Source organism: Humulus lupulus, chromosome 2 (genome assembly GCF_963169125.1).
Source record: "Humulus lupulus chromosome 2, drHumLupu1.1, whole genome shotgun sequence".
Lineage (NCBI taxonomy): Eukaryota > Viridiplantae > Streptophyta > Magnoliopsida > Rosales > Cannabaceae > Humulus > Humulus lupulus.
Window position 1 is genome coordinate 48,120,622 of NC_084794.1, and position 14,757 is coordinate 48,135,378.

The 14,757-nt window shown below is 39.1% G+C and overlaps 1 non-coding gene across 1 annotated transcript; it reads right to left on the minus strand.

Annotated features, from left to right (window-relative positions):
* Positions 1-14,424: 14,424 nt before the first annotated feature.
* Positions 14,425-14,530, minus strand: LOC133820089 (small nucleolar RNA R71). Its single transcript, XR_009886523.1, has one exon. It is a non-coding gene; the product is annotated as a small nucleolar RNA R71 (small nucleolar RNA).
* Between the last annotated feature and the right edge of the window lie 227 nt (positions 14,531-14,757).

Genomic DNA, 14,757 nt, shown 5'->3' on the forward strand with positions numbered 1-14,757 from the left:
AACCTTCTTCTCTTTGGGATAGCTCGAAAGGTAGTAAAAGCCATCTCCTCCCCAAGCTCGGGAGGGGTTGCTTTTCATACAAAAGAGATATAAAATCTCCTGAGGTGAAGGCCCTTCCTACTCCAGCTCGTGGTATAGCGACCTCAGGGCAGACAGAACCCTGTAAGAATTGGTGTTGAGCTGGAACGGAGCCAACCCAACAAAATCCGTGAAGTCCTTGAAAAAAGACTTCAAGGGCAACAACGCCCCCTCTTTCATGTGTTCCTGGCTCCATGCCGCGTATCTCAGCCTGTTGTCACGATCCCCGGGGGCGTAACAGCTTCGTTCGTGAGCGGTCGGAGCTCAACACTTCAAAGAACCGGACAACGTGAGGCCATGAAGGGCCAGAATGTCAGTTATCTGACTTGTCGAGGTAACCGAGTTCCAATAATGCTCGGCCTCGAAGATTTTTTTCCTTGGCTGCGAAGAAGAAGGCTCCCCCATCAATGAAAATTGAAGTTCTCCTGGACTATACACGACAGTGACCTTTAATGCGGGGTCGAGGGGAATCGGCCTAGGCCCTGAGTTGGACTCTGGATAAAGGGCCTCCCGAAGAGTTCTCCTTTTCTTCTCTATGACCTCGTCTATTTGGTGGCGATAATGAGCTCGAATATCCTCTTGCTCGCGTGCAAGCTCGTACTCACGGATTCGACGTTCATTCCGAGCAAACAACGATTCCGGGCTCGGGGTTTTTGGCGAGTAAGGGATTGCCAGCAACGACCCCCATCGTTCTTCCAGATTCTGTGACATCAAGCGAGAAAGAAAAAATGGTGACGACCATGCATGCAAGAATTACGAGCTCGATAGGACGAGCTCGGAGTTTAGGAACAAAACAAGCTCGACACTAAGACCTTTATTAAAGAGTCAGAACGTGCGTTCCACGGGAAAAGGAGGAGAGTAGACAATTTTTTTTTGAGAATCCCAAAAATCAAGGGAAAAAGAGTGGCAGATAACTAGAAAAGGTAACCTTGGGTATCGTGCACTTGTCAAAACCAAGATTTTATACCCGATATCTTGGTGTACAAGAAAAGTCTTTTAAAAATTTTAAAACCCAGAAAACAGGAATCTTGCTCAAACATCAAAACTGGGTATGAACCAGCGATGTAAACCCAGTATGGAAACTTAGAACATTAAAGCCCATCAGACAAAAATTCCCTAACGTTTTGTACTAAGGAAATAAACTAGTACATTCAAAGACATAGCAAGAACAATATGAACTGAAACTGGGATAAGGGAAAACAAAGATTGGACACTTACACAATAATGGCGATTGCAGAGAAATTGTTGACTGAAGGAGGGGCTGCAAATATGAGCTCACGGACTCGAACAAACCAGAGGTCCCTTGTTTTTTCGGCTGAGAGAACATGCACGAGAAAGAGGTTCTCTGGGATGGCCTCTGGTTTCGTGCCTTCCTTTTTTGTTTTGTTTTGGTATCTGATGCGTGTAAAATAAGAAGAAGAAGACCTTAAATATATAAATGGAGGAAAGTGATAAAAAGGATTAATCTGGGCCATTGGCCAGGATCCTCATGAAATCCAACGGTCAGGGGTCAATGACATGATGGTACCGAAAAGGCGGCAGACGAATGATCATGGGCAGGTTTCCAAGGCACTCAAGTACCATAAATGAGCAATACCCAAATGACGCGTGTTCATTTTCAAGAATATGACGGTACGGTTCCTGAAGAAAGTAGTTTAAAAGTTTCCTTCTCTTAGGATTCGAACAAATACTTTTGATGGGGGAAGATGTTATACCCAGATTTCGAGCCATGTTAAATGTGACCTCGAAAGCTGGATTCGCAGCGAATGAACTCGTAAAGTCTGAAGTATATTTCAAGACTAGACATCGAGCCTGCAAAGCTGAGACGACTTCGAATATGATGGCCTCGAAATTCACACGATCTCGAGGGGTAGCACCCGAGATGGATCTATCCTCAGGGATGACCTCGGATAGGGGTTTCGAGCCTGACGCGCGTATGATCTCGAAAGCCATGTGACCTTGGGAGATGTCATTAGCTCGAAAATTGATGAGTGACCTGGGAGAATAAGGCCTTGCAGATATTTGATAATAACCTTGAACATCTACAAGTGTTGTCCACAAGAGACGTGGTCTACATTTATTACTGTAAATCCCCTAAAATCATGGGATATTATTTGATTAGTTATACACCCCCTGGTCTTCAGGGGATGTTTCCTTTTATATCAGATTACAAGTATTTAAAGCCATTTTATTTATTTGCACAGAAAGGGTAACTACCCAAAATATGTGGGGTAGTATTCTGCATTCTTCTCTATAAATAGAGAGGTCATGCACCATTGTAAAGGACCGAATTCCTGATTCTGGAGAGAGAACTCTAAAGAATTCATACTTGAAGAATTTTCAGAGATCATCTTGAGCTTAATAAAAAAGTCTCGTGGACTAGGCAGATTTAACTGTTGAACCACGTAAAAATCGTGTTTTGAATTATCATATTTTTATTAGCCATTACTAGTTATTGTTTACGTGCTCTTCTTTCACTGTTGACGAAAAACGGCGTCAACATATATTAAAAATAATATTTCAATTAATTAATAAATAACATAATAATTAATTAAAAGCTTAATTGTAACATAAAATTACTAATTTACTCATAAGCCAAAAAATATTGCATAAAAAAAGTAAAATGATTTCTTGCATAAGAGATCATAATTAACTACATTTCTTTGGTAATTATAAATATTTATCTTTGCCACATATAGGATATTATTATCACATAGTGCTAATTAGGGAGACAGAGAGTCATGGAATTATGACTGTCATTTCTCTCATTTAAATACAATTATTAATATTTTCTTAATTATTTTGGCTGAAAATGTTGAGTGATAGAAGCTCGCTGACTTAGTTGGCAAAATTTCAGATGCATTTGTTGTTGATAATGAAGTTGAATTTGAGGATGACACGTTGGTCGAGTATGAAGACCATGAGGATGACGACAATATACTAGTCGATAGTGATAGTGATAGTGGTGTCTGTAATGATGTTGTAGTAAGTGATGATGAGGATGGTGATATGTAATTTGAACGAATATTTGTAACTTTTTATTTAATTCAATCAATTACTCTATTTATCATCATTTATTAAGGATAGTATTTGGCTTTACAAATTATCATAAAAAATCATAAAACGACATAATAACAAAAATCCATAGACATACATTAGTAATCCGAGTCAATGTATACATGTAGTATTCCTCAATTTTTCAAGATATTCTTCAAATATCTTGAAAAAATGAGGAGTAATAGATGTCTACCTTTTGTCTCCAAGGGATCCACTAGGTCGCAATATGGTAGGTTGGAGTTGGACCAATATCTTGGGAAAAGCTATAAATAATAAAATAATTTCTAAATTATTAAATAATAATAATTAGGGTAGGTAACTATTTGGTACACTGTATTTTTGTAAAGTATCATTTTAGTACCCTGTATTTACAATAATATTCATTTGATACCCTGTATTTTGAAATTGTACATATTTAATACCATATATTTTAAAATCGTAAATATTTGGTACCCTAAACTAAAATTTAATTTATAAAATATTTACCAATTTAATCAAACTGCTCTTAATTTTACGAGTTATAAATTCAAATTTAATTACTTAATTACATATAACTGATGACAGTTTGATCATATTCACAAAATTTCATTTATCAAATATGAGTCTAGGGTACAAAATATGTATGATTTTTACATACAGGGTACTATATGAGCATTATCGAAAAATAGGGTACCAAAATGATACTTTGCAAAAACAGAGGGTACCAAATGAGTAAATTCCCTAATAATTATAATATAAAATAATTGCATCATTTTAGTTAATATATATTCGCAAAAATAATATTATAATACTAAAATTAATTTTGATTAATGAATATTTTAATTTAGCATGGTCGAACCAAGTAATGACACAAATGGTTGCTCCAAGATGGGTCAGTGAGCTTATTATGGTACCAATATTGAGAAGGAGCTCGGTGCCAAAGACATTAGCCACCTCAAAGTAGAGTTTGATGAAAAAACTAGAAACGTCATTCATACGTACGACAAGTGGCTCAACAATGCCGTGGCTTGTTATCTCTGTGACAACGTACCCCCAACTACACTAGCTTGGGAATAAGTAACAACACCTGATCGAGAAGTTTTTCAATAGAGGTTATATGTAAGTGTCTTTCTAAATATTGAAGAAATTATAATTAATTATGTTTCCCATCACTATATTATTTTAACGAATTTAAAATTTGTGATTTTAGGACAAATTCATTTATCCACAAGACAATATTGTAATAAATATTGCCATGGTAAGGCAGATGCAAAAGCATCTGAGTGACTGGTGCCATACCATGAAGAACCACTAGACACAAGTTGGGGGAGAGGTTGACAACGAGGGAGCGAAGGCGAAACCTGATAACGGTGTTAGTTCTTATGATTTGGCGATTCTAAGCGATTATTTGAATTCTGATTCTGACTAGGTATAGTTTAGTTTTTAAATTAATGTTTCATTATAATTTGACAATCTAAATTAATGAGTAATATTTTCTGTTTGAAGTGTATATCAAAGAAAAATATTGAGGCTTGTGACAAAATGACCATATCAGGAAGACACGGTTCCAAATCCATCGTTCCATGTGTTTATGATCACGTAAGTTATAATAACTGAATATTTTATGATACGAAAATATTATAGGGATTATAGTGTTCTAATAATTTGTTTTTCTTAGATTGACCCGTCTACTGGCCAGTTTCCGAGCATGATCGAAACATTTAAGCAGCTCAACAGGAAGAATGATAAGTAGATTAGTGCTGAAGTGGCAGAGAAATATGTAAGTTGTCTAACCTTAGCAAATTTAAAGTGTGTATTAATATAAAAATTTGCTATCTTTGAACTTAAAGTTTAGTTAAATAAAATAAAAAGTTTTTTTAAATAATTAATAAATAGTAATTACTAATTTGTTGGTGTTAGTTAGTAATTACTTATTACTTATTAATTAAATTTATCACAATTAAAAATTTATGATCGATGTGCCAATATCTTTATGATTAATGATTACGGACCAAGATAGAAAAAAAAAACATAACTAATGTTGTCCTCGTATCTAGGAGCTTATGGGCTAAGTTAATTTGGTTGTGGAAATCCATATCTCAACCAAATATTTGAAGATATTGCATTTCACCAAATTAGCTTAGCTCATTTGCTCTCATATATGGAAACACAATTACTTACATACTTTTCCAATTAGTGTTTTGCAATCATTAATGATGGGATGTTGGCAAATAGATAATAAAGTTCTACTTCGAAACTAAATAATCGATAACTTTGATTTAGAAATGTTCATATTGTTTAGTAATTTTCTTCCTAAGTTAGGTTTTCATTTAATGTTATATTGAAATCTAATATATGTGTTTTTTCTTGTGCGAACTCAACTGACCGAGCGACCGAGCATCGCAGAGTACGGTGGTAGCATCATCTGCTGCTTCCTGTGTCTTCGATAATGTCGATGGTCCTACCTGATATGGACATTGTTAATGATGTCCTTGGGCACCGCTTCCGCTATATGAAAGGGTTTGGGGCGTTGCCTAGGCTAAATGCAATTGGCGGGAAAAGGGCAGGACTTTCATCATCATCTTCTCAAATCTTCGAGCAAGTGCCATTGTACTGTCTCAAACTTGCTAATAAGGCTTAGGGCGTTGATTAGCGTGCCTGAAGGGCAATAAGTGATTTATTATGTTAATTTGTGAATTTGGTGAGTATCTGATTAGAAATGCATGTTTAGGTGAATTAAATATGCATGTGGGCCCCATTTGGTTATTAGGGGCATGTTTGTAATTTTAGCCCGTTGAGGGCCATAAATGTAATATTTGTGTGTATTGTGATTGTTCCCACGTGTGGGTGGTGATATATATGTGATGCAAGATTCGAGACAGTCTTAGGGAGCAGTTTAGCTTGGAAGTCACAACGTGGTCGAATACCCAGCTCGGGAGGAACCTATGGGTATTTTGGGTATATATATTATGTGTTTGGAATTTATTGAGTAATAAGTAGTAGTTTTGTAGTTATTGGACATATCAAAATATTCGAGGATTTAACGGGATTTGGGTAAATAACTACATTGCCATTGGGGTTACTTGAGAATTTAAGATAAGCTTAGGGGCAGATTGGTCTTTTTAGTAAATGGGATATACACTTAGAGGCTTAGGAAATTGCTGGAACTCAGAAGAAGATAAAGCATAAAAACTCTAAAGACTCTCTCTCCTTCGGTTCTCCTTCCTCTTCTTGGTGTTTGAAGGCTTTGGATTAGTTGGAAAATTTTGAGTGAGTTCTTTGAGGATTGGGAAGCTTAAAGCTCAGGGAATTAGTTCAGTAACTGACTTAAGTGTAGAGGTAATTTTTTAAATTGAACTAAACTGTTGAATTCTGCTAGTTTTCTTGAGAACTCAAGCTTGTTTGAGGTTTGGTTTGGTTAGCTATGTTTGAACTTGATTTATGGTGTTGGTAAGGATTAGGGAGCTATTCTTAGGTGGATGCGATGCCTAGGATGTGTAAATGAAGAATCCAAGCTTAATTATGGGTTTAATTGATGTTTGAATATAGGAATTAAGGTTTAGGCTTGAGGAAAATGCAGGAAAAATGGAGGTTTTCTGGGTTTGGTGGTCGAGCCGCGGCCTAAGGCTAGGCATGCTACAGCCCATGTGTGCGTGAAGGCCTGGGGAGGCCTTTGTTCTTGAGGCGCGCTGTTGCCCTAGGAAGGGCATGCCGCGACCCGTGTCTTCCAGCGAGGCATTGTGCCTCTTTATTGGGGCGTGTCGTGGCCCTTAAGGGGTTGGGTCGCGACCCTAATTCAATGCATTGGCTATTTTGTAGGTTTTAGGCTTGGGAATCCAATGGTTAAGGTGACAGAATTTATCACCTGGATTGATATAATCCAAGGTACCGGAGACTAGAATTTCATTCCAAAGTTATTTAATGGATTATAGCTTGATGGATAGCTTTTGTCAATACATTGTGACTAGGTTATCAGTGAGGCTCAGACTAGAGGACTGTGCTCGGGATTTCGGTGCTCAGGAAGCTTGGGACACAGGTAAGAAAACTATTGTACCCGTAGAGCAGGGCGTGGCCCAATAGTTTGTATTGCAGGGCATGACCCTATGTGATTGAATTGCAGGGTATAGCCCTATTGTTTATGTTTTGTATTTGTTTAAGTATTTTTTGATTATATGCTATGTATTGCATATTTGTGAATGAACAGCAAAGGCCGGGAATGGCGAAGGTTGAGAATTGGAGAAAGTCGGGTACGACAAGGGGCCGGTAGTGACGTTAAGCATATGCAGTGGAAGATCGAGTACAGCAAGGGGCTGGGAACGACGTTGAGCACAGGGAGTGCAAGCCGATAGGGTGAGACCCTTCTCGGATGCTTCAGTCATCCTCACTGTGTAGACTGCGAACCCAGGGCCTGGTAAAGCGCCTGGGACGACATGGACGCTATGTGTTTAGCCTGTTGGTTGCTTTGTTATATGTTGATTGTTTGTGTTAAGTTTTCTTGCTGGGCTTCATCTCATGGGTGCTCTATGTTGCAGGTAAGGGCAAAGGAAAGGTTGACCAACCATGAGTACGGAGAGCGTGAAGCGACGTGTACATGTTCAGCCTGCCTGGCTACCACGCCCAGGTGCATTTTTGTGGAATGTTATGTATTAACCTGAATTTTGTCGGTTAGTCATCCTTAATTGTACTTTGAGTTGTAAATATTTCTAAATAATGTTTTGGGATCCCAACTGTAAAACTTTCTGACATTTTCAATGAGTATCCAAATATTTTGTATTTAATGACTGAGCACAGGTTTTTATCTCAACTTAGCTACACTTTTAACCTAAACCTCGATTAGCGAGTGATTATCACATTTTAAACTCACTTAGTAATGACTCTAAGGTAGTAGGGCATTACAACTTGGTATCAGAGCGAGCCAAGGTTTATGGTTCCTAGAGATTGACTGAACATGTACGCTTGCCGCCATTGAAAAGCTTGACTCAGGGTTGGTTGGTAATTGTTGAATTATATTCTTGAGTGCATGTTAAATGCCGTGTTTTCTTGGTTATGTTATATAGAGTATGAAGAATGTGTTAACATATGCATGATGCTAGGCATGGCCCCTTGATTGTTGTATGTTGTCTATGTGTTGTGGACTGATGTTTATGGTTGGTTGATGTGAATTGGGAGGTGGTTTTGGATGTTGTTATCATGCCTGATGAGCGACGTCGTTGATTGTAGGAACATTTTTTAGATGCCTCGATGATCAATCAGACTCCGCAAAAATAGGGTCAGGACCCTCCACCTGCCCCATAGAATTGGCAACAGTTGTTTGCCGAAATGGAAGCTAGACTTCACCGAACAGAAGAAGAGATTTGACAGTTGAGGCAACAGGCCCCTCCTGAGGGCATTGGGTTGCAAGTTCCACAGGCTATGGCGCCAGTGCCAGTTCAGCCTGTTATGGAGAATAGGTGGGAACCTTTGTATGAGAGGTTCAGGAAGCAACATCCTCCCACCTTCGAGGGTGGATCAGACCCATTGTGGGTAGAGCAGTGGATGAACATGATTTCTTCCATCCTGGACTTTATGAGGGTGGAAGGGAACGAGAGGGTAGCTTGTGCCAGCTACATGTTCAGAGAGGATGCCTGCGTCTGGTGGGATAAGGTAACTTAGAGAAGAAACATTGCAGCTATGATCTGGGAAGAGTTCAAAAACATGTTCAACGAGAAATATTACAGTGTCGTAATCCGAGCTGCAAAGGTTGACGAGTTTACCAACCTGGCTCAGAACCGGATGACAATTACTATGTATGCCTTGAGATTTGATCGATTGGCGAAGTTCGCGCCGGATTTGGTGCTGACTAATGTGGTAAGAAGAGATTGGTTTGTGCAGGGATTGAATGTTATGATCGCCCGTGACGTTAAGAAAACCATGGATCTGGGGACTACTACGTATGCTCAGGTAGTGGACAAGGCCCTTACAGCTGAGGGGTCGAGGATCAGATATGGAGAGAGAACGCTACTAGGCGCGAAGTTAGGAGGACGATGCCTCCTTTTACCGGGTCTAGTCGAGGTAGTGGCCCTAGTGAGCAGAAGAGAATGGCCCCATACTCTTTCATTCCTCCTAGCTTGGATAGGAGGGCACAGGGTGCTTTCAGGGGCCGTTAGGGGGGGTGACAACTAGAGGAGTTTCCTAGTGTGTCCTTGGTGCAAACGATGACATCAAGGAGAGTTCAGGATCAGGGCCTGCTTTATTTGTGGGAGTGTCAACCATTTGATGAAGGATTGCCCACAAGCCAGGAAAAAGGAGCTGAAGCAGAGCGATAGTCTCACTCCTGCTAAAGTATTCACCTTGACCTAGACTGAGGCTGAGGCTAGCCCCTCGATCGTGACAGGTCAGATTTCTAGTGTTGGTTCTTCTTTTACTGTATTGATTGATTCAGGGGATATTCATTCATTTTTTTCTACTAGAGTGATAGACCAAATGTATAGACCTAGTGATTTGTATGCTAGGGGATTTCAGACTTTGTTGGCGACTGGGGAACTGGTAGTCTCTAGGAGATGGGTTAGAGCATTGCCAGTAGAGACAGGCAGTAGAGAGTTTTCGGTTAATCTAATTGAGTTAGCGATGGATGACTTCGATATGATTCTAGGGATGGATTGGTTATCAAAGTATGGGGCGACGATTGCCTGCAAGCGCAGGATGGTGACTTTTGAACCAGAAGCGGAGGAACACTTTGTATTCGTGGGGACAGTGAGTGGACTGCAAGTACCTATGATTTCGGCAGTGAAGGCTAGAGACCTAATGTAGGAAGGTTGCATAGGATTCCTAGCTAGCATTGTGGATACCTCAAGAGTCGTGTTGATTGGACCGAGTGAGACTAGATTGGTATGTGAGTTTCCAGATTTGCTTCCCGCAGACTTGCAAGGGTTGCTGCCACAGCGAGAGATCGAGTCATTATAGAGTTGGTGCCAGGGGCAGAGCCAGTGTCTAGGACACCTTATAGAATGGCTCCGACAGAGTTGAAGGAATTGAAGATTCAATTATAGGAGTTACTGGATTTGGGGTTCATCAGACCGAGTTTCTCACCATGGGGTGCTCCAGTGTTCGTCAAGAAGAAGGATGGATCTTTAAGGATGTGTATTGACTACAGGGAGCTGAACAAGTTGACCATTAAGAACAAGTACCCATTACCTAGGATCAACGACTTGTTTGACTAGGTATAGGGGAAGACAGTGTTCTCTAAGATTGACCTCCAGTCAGGTTACCACCAGTTAAGGATTAAAGAGGAGGACATACCAAAGACCGCTTTCCACATGAGATATGGGCACTATGACTTTCTAGTTATGTCCTTTGGATTAACTAATGCTCCAGCAACCTTTATGGATTTGATGAATAGGGTCTTCAAGGACTATTTTGACAAGTGTGTGATTGTGTTTATTGATGACATACTGGGGTACTCCCAGTCAAAGACAGAGCACGAGCAGCATTTGCGCTTGGTATTACAGCGATTGAGAGAGCATAGGTTATATGCTAAGTTCATCAAGTGCGAGTTTTGGCTACCGCAAGTCACATTTCTGGGTCATATTGTCAGTAAGGAGGGGATTCTGGTTGACCCAAGCAAGATTGAGGAAGTGAGAGATTGGCCTAGACCGAGCAGTGTACCATAAGTTAGAAGCTTCTTAAGATTGGCATGGTACTATCGGCGGTTCGTCGAGGGGTTCTCCAGGATAGCAACACCGTTGACCGAATTGATGCGAAAGAAGACTAAGTATGTGTGGACAGATAGGTGTGAGAACAATTTCAAGGAATTGAAGCGGCGACTAATCATCGATCTAGTATTGAGTCTGCCGTCAGACAATGAGAAGTTTGTGGTTTACTGTGATGCTTCCAGATAGAGTTTAGGATGCGTATTGATGCAAACTGGAAAAGTGATAGCCTACGCATCGAGACAGATGAAGGAGTATGAGCAAAGATATCCCACGCATGATCTAGAGTTTGCAGCAGTGGTATTTGCACTTAAGGTTTGGATACATTATTTATATCGTGATAAGTGCGAAATATACACCAACCATAAGAGTTTCAAGTACTTATTTACTCAGAGGGATCTGAATATGCACCAAAGAAGGTGGCTGGAATTGGTAAAGGATTATGATTGTGATATCCTATACCATCTTGGGAAGACCAATGTAGTGGCCGATGCATTGAGTCGGAAGGGCCCAGGACAGTTATTCAGTTCGAAGTAGATATCCAATAAGTTAGCTGAGGAGATGACTAAAGAGAGTATAGAGTTGGTGGTTGGTCGGTTAGCCAACATCACTCTTCACTCTACCCTCCTTGAGAGGATCAAGGAGGCGCAGGGGGAGGAACCCCAGTTGAGAGGACATTAAGAGAGTGTCTTAGCCGGAGTGGCTAGAGATTTCTCTATTTCGAAGATGGGATAACTGAAGTACAAGGGTCGGATTTGTGTTATGATGGATTCTAATATATGGCGAGAGATCTTGGATGAATCTCATACCACTCCATATTCTTTACATCCAGGTACGATGAAGATGTACCAAGATTTGAGAACCTTGTATTGGTGGTCGGGAATGAAGAGGGACGTGGTGGACTATGTGGCCAAATGCTTAACTTGTCATTAGGTAAAGGCTGAACATCAGAGGCCAGCAGGGTTATTGAAGCCTCTAGGGATTTCAGAGTGGAAGTGGGAGGATATCACCATGGACTTCGTGGTTGGGTTGCCGAAGACCGTGTGACAACATGATTCAATGTGGGTGAATGTGGATAGGTATACCAAATCCACCCACTTCTAGCCTGTGAAGACGACTTATACTGTGGAGCAGTATACTAAGAGGTATGTGAAGGAAATTGTTCGACTTCATGGGGTTCTGAGCTCGATAGTATCTGATAGGGACCTGATTAGTGCTCAAAAATATCATTTTATTAATCTTAAAGTGTAAAATTAATTAAGTTTTAATTAATATTTTCATGGATTTATTGTCACATATTTTATATTTTAAAATATTAATTTAATTTGTGTTTAATTTTTAGGAAATAAAATATATATTTGACACAAAGAAAAAGAAAGGAGAAAGAAAGAATTAAAATTGAAGAAATCTTGAAGAAAATGGCATTTTTGAAGATGAAATGGCCCAAAACTAGGCCCAAAAAGGAGCCCAGCCGCCAGCCGCGCCTGCCACATTCTGACACCACGGTCTGACAGCCTGCCAACGCCACCTGACACGCTCTCCACGTGCTAAATAGCTGCCACCTGACGCGCCTGCCATGTTCCCCACGTGCCCGACAACTCCACCTGCAGACTGACGCGCCTGACACACGCACCTGACGAGCCAACTGAAGCTTGCCATGTCGCCGACATGTTCCCCACGTCGCCAGCCTTTGTCTCCCACGGCTCAACAATATTTTCCGCACTTTGTTCCAATTTTGCAGCCATTTCCCCCACTATTTTGTACACGATTCTACACGTTTTTGAGCCTTATTTACACTATAAATAGAGGACCAAATGGAGTAAAAAAAAGCATCAGATTGTGGAAGGAAGAGTATAGAGTATTGGAGAGAAAAACACTTATTTTTCCTATTTTTCTTTTACATTTTTGTGAGTGAAAACAATGCCTATTTTAGGCTAAATTCTCTTGTGGAAAGGCTAGAGTGAAGTTTATGTTTAACATTATATTTTTAATATATTGATTCTTTATTTTGTTCCTCATTTCTATATATTTGTTACAATTAAATTTATTTTCTTCTAATTTTTATTCTAAATTTATTAGTGTCTTTTACATAAGTCTAGTCATGCTCTTCTTATGTAATTTAGGCTTTTAATTTAATTTAGGATATTTGTTCTATTATATGCTTTTTACTGCATTCTGCCATTGGTATTTTGTCGCTCTAAGGTATATAATATGATAGGTTTTTAAAATTAGAAGTTAGTATAATTTAATTAAAGAACATATTTTAAGGTGAGCTTTATTATATATATTTTCCATCTATAATTAATGGTGTAGAATTATAGTTAAGTAGAATGAATCAATTTTATTAAAATATATATATGTTTGCATGAATGAAATTTATGCCTTCCATATTTTCTTTCTGATTCTAATTCCTCGATTTTATTCACTTAATGTTTATATTCATTTTCAAATTTACATTTTTTCAAAGTTTATTATTTTTAATTTACTAATCTTTCTTTTGATTTTGTATTTGACCTCTCTGTGGATACGACATAGTCTGATTACTACTGCGACCGCTTAGGAGTTTATTGGGCGATATCAATTTTTGGCGCCGTTGCCGGGGAGGTAATTCTACAATTAAAGGTTTGCATAGTAAATTAATTTTTTTTTCTTTTCTATTAAAAAAAATTCTATTAAAAAAAAAGTAGTGTAATTTTTAATTTCTCTTTTATTTTATTTTTCCTTAGTAATTTTTTTTATTTATTCATTTCTTTTTTTTAATTTTATTTTTAGGTTTATAATTTTATTTTCTAGATTTAGGTTTTTTTTCGAAAAAAGCATAAAATTAAAAAAAAAACAAAAAAAAAAATATTGAGAACATTTGTGTAATTGTGGAAATTAGTAAAAACCAAACTTGTTCTGTCTTAGAAAAATTGGTTCTTAAATAAGGTCTGTGTTAGGGTTACCCTCCAATCTTTTCTAAGAACCTCGAGGAGTTCTAGAAAAACTCTTGGGCCTAAAGTGGTACCTTGGCAGCCTTTCCAATTGGCCTGGGAACATTTTGGTGTATACTTATTACATTATTACACAATTGCGCTTATAATACTTACAAATTAAAAAAACATTTATGCCACGAAACAGAGACGAACTAGGGAGATTTGTGAGACAACAAGTAGAAACTTTAGAAAACTCTCCTAGTTCGTCGTTTTCTTCCATTCGTTCAAACACTCCCGATTCACCGAGACTTCCCGAACCACCCACGATGGCTCATCAAGATGAAGTCCAACCAGGAACGCTACAGGATTATTTACATCCTACGCGTACAGCCACACCTTCATGCATAATGTATCCCAACAATATGCCAAATTTCGATTTCAAACCCGGCATGATTAACCTCTTACCGACCTTCCATGGGTTGGAAAATGAGAGTCCATACGTGCATATACGAGAATTCAAAGAGGTGGTGGCTACATTCAACAACCGAGCTGATGTCACCAATATTGTGAGATTGAAATTTTTTCCTTTCTCTCTCAAAGACAAAGCAAAAAGCTGGTTGTATTCCTTAAGGCCTAGATTTATCGGAACATGGGACGAAATGACAAAAGCATTCTTTACCAAATATTTCCTTCCCCATAAGACTAGCAACCAAAAGAGGCAACTTTCTACCTTCATCCAGAAAGACCATGAAACTTTCCATCAGGTCTGGGAGAGGTTTAGAGATTTGATAAATCAATCCCCACATCATGGATACGAAAGCTGGCGTCTGATCAGCTATTTCTATGACGGTCTCACAATCGGACAAAGGAAATTCATACAAATGATGTGCAATGGCAAATTCCTTCAAAAAGATCCCGATGAAGCTTTTGAGTACCTCGACGATCTTGCTGAAAAGTCCTACACATGGAATGGACCGAGTCCTATGGACAAGCCACGATCAACGGGAATCTACCAATTAAGGGAAGATGACAACATCAAA